The sequence below is a fragment of the Entelurus aequoreus genome, linkage group LG09 (genome assembly GCF_033978785.1).
Source record: "Entelurus aequoreus isolate RoL-2023_Sb linkage group LG09, RoL_Eaeq_v1.1, whole genome shotgun sequence".
Lineage (NCBI taxonomy): Eukaryota > Metazoa > Chordata > Actinopteri > Syngnathiformes > Syngnathidae > Entelurus > Entelurus aequoreus.
This window is the reverse complement of record NC_084739.1, coordinates 75479482-75486981: the sequence shown is the minus strand read 5'-3', so window position 1 is coordinate 75486981 and position 7500 is coordinate 75479482.

Genomic DNA, 7500 nt, shown 5'->3' with positions numbered 1-7500 from the left:
AAAATCCTGACTTTTTGACAAAAAACCCCCCCGACTTTTTGACACTTAAAAAAAAAGGTGTCTGGGGGCGGTATATCTATTTTTAGGAACACTAATACAAAACCTCACAATAATGTCTGATTGAATGCTAAAAACGTGTGACAGACCGCCTACAAAAACCTAATGGAATTTTACAGTTTTCTATGAACGATAAAACATTGAATATTGACAAAATATGAAGGTCACAACCCCCTTTCGATCGACATATTTTACAATCAAGTGAAACGCAACATAAATGCAACAAACAGTGAAATATGAATGCGAAGGGTACAAAATAAACCAACCTACAATCTGATACATCTTGATATATCACTAAGCTTTAGAACTTTGTTGTGAAAAGCTCCTTCCGCGTCTGTGGAAACGCTACCGCCCAAAAACACCCCGACTTTTTGACACTTAGAAAAAATCCAGACTTTTTGACAAAAAAAAACCAGGACTATTTGACACTTACAAAAAATCCAGACTTTTTGACAAAACCCCCCCCGAAATTTTGACACTTTGAAAAAATCCAGACTTTTTGACAAACCCCACCCACCTCCCCCGACTTTTTGACACTTGGAAACAATCCCAACTTTTTGACACTTAGAAAAATCCAGCAAAATCCCGATTTTGTATGACAAAAAAAATCCTGACTTTTTGACACTTACAAAAAAAATCCAGCCTTTTGACCAAAAAAACCCAGACTTTTTGACACTTAGAAAAAATCCCGAAAAATTCAGATTTTTTGACAAAAAAAAATCCAGACTTTTTTGACAACCCCCCCCCCCCACCCCCACCCCCAACGTTTTGACACTTGGAAACAATCCCAACTTTTGACACTTAGAAAAAATCCCGAAAATACAGATTTTGACAAAAAAAAATACCGAATTTTTTTGACCAAAAAAAAAATCCAAATTTTTGACACTTACAAAAAATCTAGACTTTTTGACCAAAAAAAACACTGACTTTTTGACACTTGGAAAAAATCCAGAAACATTCAGACATTTTAACAAAAAAGATCCCAATTTTTTGATAAAAAATATCCCGACTTTGTAACACAAAAAATTTCGAAAAATCCAGACTTTTTAACTAAAAAAATCCCAACTTTTTGACACTTGGAAAAAATTCGAAAAGTCCAGACTTTTTAACTAAAAAAATCCCAACTTTTGACACTTGGAAAAAATTTCGAAAAATCCCGATTTTTTGACCAAAAAAATCCAGACTTTTTGACACTTAAAAAAAATCCTGACTTTTGGACACTTAGAAAAAAAGGTGTCTGGGGGCCGGTATATCTATTTTTAGGGACACTAATACAAAACATCACATCACATCGGGGGTCAAAGCGGTCTGTCTGGGGGCCGGTATATCTATTTTTAGGAACACTAATACAAAACCTCACAATAATGTCTGATTGAATGCTAAAAACGTTATGACAGACCACCTTAAAAAACATAATGGAATTTTACATTTTGCTATGAACGATAAAACATTGAATATTGACAAAATATGAAGGTCACACCCCCTTTCGATCGACATATTTTACAATCAAGTGAAACGCAACAAAAATGCAACAAACAGTGAAATATGAACGCAAAGGGTACAAAATAAACCCACCTACAATCTGATACATCTGATATATCACTAAGCTTTAGAACTTTGTTGTGAAAAGCTCCTTCCGCGTCTGTGGAAACGCTACCTGACTTTTTGACACTTATAAAAAATCCAGACATTTTGACAAAAAAAAACCCCAGACTTTTTGACATTTGGAAAAAATCCAGACTTTTTGACAAAACCCCCCCCTGACTTTTCGACACTTGGAAACAATCCCAACTTTTTGACACTTAGAAAAAATCCAGCAAAAATCCCAATTTTTTTACCAAAAAAAATCCCGATTTTTTGACACATAGAAAAAATCCCGATTTTTTGACACATAGAAAAAATCCAGACTTTTTGACCAAAAAAAACCAGACTTTTGACACTTGGAAAAAATCCAGAAAATTTTTGGACAAAAAAAAAATCCAGTCTTTTGACAACCCCCCCCCCCCCCCCTGACTTTTTGACACTTAGAAAAAAAATTTGACCCAAAAAAATCCAAATTTTTTGACACTTAGAAATAATCCGGATTTTTTCACAAAAACCCCCCTGACTTTTTGACACTTGGAAAAATCCAGAAAAATTCTGATTTTTGGACAAAAAAAAATCCAGTCTTTTTGACAACCCCCCCCCCCTGACTTTTTGACACTTGGAAAAATCCAGAAAAATTCAGATTTTTAACAAAAAAAAATCCCGATTTTTTTGACAAAAAAAAATCCCGATTTTGTAACACTTGCAAAAAATCCCGACTTTTGACCCCCCCCCCCCCCCGCCCCCCCGACTTTTGACACTTGGACATTTTTTTGAAAAATCCCAACTTTTTAACTAAAAAAATCCAGATTTTTTGACCAAAAAATCCAGACTTTTTGACACTTAAAAAAATCCTGCCTTTTTGACAAACCCCCCCGACTTTTTGACACTTGGAAAAAATTTAGAAAAGTCCAGACTTTTTGACACTTAAAAAAATTCCTGCCTTTTTGACAACCCCCCCGACTTTTTGACACTTGGAATTTTTTTTTTTAAAATCCCGACTTTTTAACTAAATAATCCAGATTTTTCGACCAAAAAAATCAGATTTTTGACCAAAAAATCCAGACTTTTTGACACTTAAAAAAAATCCTGACTTTTGACAACCCCCCCCCCCCCGAATTTTTGACACTTAGAAAAAAATGTGTCTGGGGGCCGGTATATCTATTTTTAGGAACACTAACACAAAACATCACAATAATGTCTGATTGAATGCTAAAAACGTTATGACAGACCGCCTTAAAAACGTAATGGAATTTTACATTTTTCTATGAACGATAAAACATTGAATATTGACAAAATATGAAGGTCACACCCCCTTTCGATTGACATATTTTACAATCAAGTGAAACGCAACAAAAATGCAACAAACAGTGAAATATGAACGCAAAGGGTACAAAATAAACCCACCTACAATCTGATACATCTGATATATCACTAAGCTTTAGAACTTTGTTGTGAAAAGCTCCTTCCGCGTCTGTGGAAACGCTACCCGACCAAAAAAACCCGACTTTTTGACACTTAGAAAAAATCCAGACTTTTTGACAAAAAAAAACCAGACTATTTGACACTTATAAAAAATCCCGACTTTTTGACAAAAAACCCCCGACTTTTTGACACTTAGAAAAAATCCAGACTTTTTGACAAACCCCACCCACTTCCCTCGACTTTTTGACACTTGGAAACAATCCCAACTTTTTGACACTTAGAAAAAATCCAGCAAAAATCCCGATTTTGTTTGACAAAAAAAATCCTGACTTTTTGACACTTACAAAAAATCCTGACTTTTTGACCAAAAAAACCCAGACTTTTTGACACTTAGAAAAAAATCCCGAAAAATTCAGATTTTTGATAAAAAAAATCCAGACTTTTTGACAACCCCCCCCCCCCCCCCCCCGACTTTTTGACACTTGGAAACAATCCCAACTTTTTGACACTTGGAAAAAATCCCGAAAAATACAGATTTTTGACCAAAAAAAAATCCGAATTTTTTGACCAAAAAAAATCCAAATTTTTTGACCAAAAAAAATCCAAATTTTTTGACCAAAAAAAAATCCACATTTTTTGACACTTACAAAAAATCCAGACTTTTTGACAAAAAAAAACCCTGACTTTTTGACACTTGGAAAAAATCCAGAAAAATTCAGACTTTATAACAAAAAAAGATCCCGATTTTTTGACAAAAAATATCCCGACTTTGTAACACTTACAAAAAATTTCGAAAAATCCAGACTTTTTAACTAAAAAAATCCCACTTTTTGACACTTGGAAAAAATTCGAAAAATCCAGACTTTTTAACTAAAAAAATCCAACTTTTTGACACCTGAAAAAATCCAGCAAAAATCCCGATTTTGTTTGACAAAAACAATCCTGACTTTTTGACACTTACAAAAAATCCAGCCTTTTTGACCAAAAAAACCCAGACTTTTTGACACTTAGAAAAAAATCCAGAAAAATTAAGATTTTTTGAAAAAAAAAATCCAGACTTTTTGACAAACCTCCCCACGCCCCCGGCTTTTTGACAATTGGAAACAATCCCAACATTTTGACACTTAGAAAAAATCCGAAAAATACCGATTTTTTGACCAAAAAAATCCAAATTTTTTGACCAAAAAAAATCTAAGTTTTTTGACCAAAAAAACCCAATTTTTTTGACCAAAAAAAATCAAAATTTTTGACCAAAAAAATCCAAATTTTTTGACCAAAAAAATCCAAATTTTTTGACCAAAAAATCCAAGTTTTTTGACCAAAAAAATCCAATTTTTATGACCAAAAAAATCCAAATTTTTTGACCAAAAAAATCCAAGTTTTTTGACCAAAAAAATCCAAATTTTTGACCAAAAAAATTCCAAGTTTTTTGACCAAAAAAAATCTAAATTTTTTGACCCAAAAAAAATCCAAATTTTTTGACACTTACAAAAAATCCAGACTTTTTGACAAAAAAACCCCCTGACTTTTTGACACTTGGAAAAAATCCAGAAAAATTCCGACTTTTTAACAAAAAAAAAATCCAGATTTTTTGACAAAAAATATCCCGACTTTGTAACACTTACAAAAAATCCAGACTTTTTGACAAACCCCCCCCCCCCCCCCCCGACTTTTTGACACTTGGAAAAATTTTTGAAAAATCCAGACTTTTTAACTAAAAAAATCCCAACTTTTTGACACTTGGAAAACATTTCGAAAAATCCAGACTTTTTAACTAAAAAAAATCCCGATTTTTTGACCAAAAAAATCCAGACTTTTTGACACTTGGAAAAAATCCTGACTTTTTGACAAAAAAACCCCCCCGACTTTTTGACACTTAAAAAAAAAGGTGTCTGGGGGCCGGTATATCTATTTTTAGGAACACTAATACAAAACCTCACAATAATGTCTGATTGAATGCTAAAAACGTTGTGACAGACCGCCTTAAAAAACGTAATGGAATTTTACAGTTTTCTATGAACGATAAAACACTGAATATTGACAAAATATGAAGGTCACACCCCCTTTCGATCGACATATTTTACAATCAAGTGAAACGCAACGAAAATGCAACAAACAGTGAAATATGAATGCGAAGGGTACAAAATAAACCCACCTACAATCTGATATATCTGATACATCACTAAGCTTTAGAACTTTGTTGTGAAAAGCTCCTTCCACGTCTGTGGAAACGCTACCCGACCAAAACCCCCCGACTTTTTGACAAAAAAACCCCAGGCTTTTTGACACTTAGAAAAAATCCAGACTTTTTGACAAAAAAAACCCTGACTTTTTGACACTTAGAAAAAATCCAGACTTTTTGACCCCCCCCCCCCCCCCCCCCGACTTTTTGACACTTGGAAACAATCCCAACTTTTTGACACTTAGAAAAAATCCAGCAAAAATCCCGATTTTGTTTGACAAAAACAATCCTGACTTTTTGACACTTACAAAAAATCCAGCCTTTTTGACCAAAAAACCCCAGACTTTTTGACACTTAGAAAAAAATCCCGAAAAATTCAGATTTTTTGACAAAAAAAATCCAAATTTTTTGACAAAAAAAATCTAAGTTTTTTGACCAAAAAAACCCAATTTTTTTGACCAAAAAAATCCAAATTTTTTGACCAAAAAATCCAAGTTTTTTGACCAAAAAAATCCAATTTTTATGACCAAAAAAATTCAATTTTTTTGACAACCCCCCCCCCCCCCCCGACTTTTTGACAATTGGAAACAATCCCAACTTTTTGACACTTAGAAAAAATCCTGAAAAATACAGATTTTTTGACCAAAAAAATCCAAATTTTTTGACCAAAAAAATCCAAGTTTTTTGACCAAAAAAACCCAATTTTTTTGACCAAAAAAATCCAAATTTTTTGACCAAAAAAATCCAAATTTTTTGACCAAAAAATCCAAGTTTTTTGACCAAAAAAATCCAATTTTTATGACCAAAAAAATCCAAGTTTTTTGAACAAAAAAATCCAAGTTTTTTGAACAAAAAAAAATCCAAATTTTTTGACACTTACAAAAAATCAAGACTTTTTGACAAAAAAAAACCCTGACTTTTTGACACTTGGAAAAAATCCAGAAAAATCCAGACTTTTTAACTAAAAAAATCCCAACTTTTTGACACTTGGAATAAATTTCGAAAAATCCAGACTTTTTAACTAAAAAAAATCCCGATTTTTTGACCAAAAAAATCCAGACTTTTTGACACTTGGAAAAAATCCTGACTTTTTGACAAAAAACCCCCCCGACTTTTTGACACTTAAAAAAAAAGGTGTCTGGGGGCCGGTATATCTATTTTTAGGAACACTAATACAAAACCTCACAATAATGTCTGATTGAATGCTAAAAACGTTGTGACAGACCGCCTAAAAAAACGTAATGGAATTTTACAGTTTTCTATGAACGATAAAACATTGAATATTGACAAAATATGAAGGTCACACCCCCTTTCGATCGACATATTTTACAATCAAGTGAAACGCAACGAAAATGCAACAAACAGTGAAATATGAATGCGAAGGGTACAAAATAAACCAACCTACAATCTGATACATCTGATATATCACTAAGCTTTAGAACTTTTTTGTGAAAAGCTCCTTCCGCGTCTGTGGAAACGCTACCCGCCCAAAAACCCCCCGACTTTTTGACACTTAGAAAAAATCCAGACTTTTTGACAAAAAAACCCCAGACTATTTGACAAAACAAAACCCAGACTATTTGACACTTATAAAAAATCCCGACTTTTTAACAAAAACCCCCCCGACATTTTGACACTTTGAAAAAATCCAGACTTTTTGACAAAACCCACCCACCTCCCCCGACTTTTTGACACTTGGAAACAATCCCAACTTTTTGACACTTAGAAAAAATCCAGCAAAAATCCCGATTTTGTTTGACAAAAAAAATCCAGCCTTTTTGACCAAAAAAACCCAGACTTTTTGACACTTAGAAAAAAATCCCGAAAAATTCAGATTTTTTGACAAAAAAAAATCCAGACTTTTTGACAACCCCCCCCCCCCCCCCCAACGTTTTGACACTTGGAAACAATCCCAACTTTTTGACACTTAGAAAAAATCCCGAAAAATACAGATTTTTGACCAAAAAAAAAATCTAAATTTTTTGACCAAAAAAATCCAAATTTTTTGACCAAAAAAATCTACACTTTTTGACAAAAAAACCCCCCTGACTTTTTGACACTTGGAAAAAATCCAGAAAAATTCAGACTTTTTAACAAAAAAAGATCCCTATTTTTTGACAAAAAATATCCCGACTTTGTAACACAAAAAATTTCGAAAAATCCAGACTTTTTAACTAAAAAAATTCCAACTTTTTGACACTCGGAAAAATTTCGAAAAGTCCAGACTTTTTAACTAAAGAAATCCCAACTTT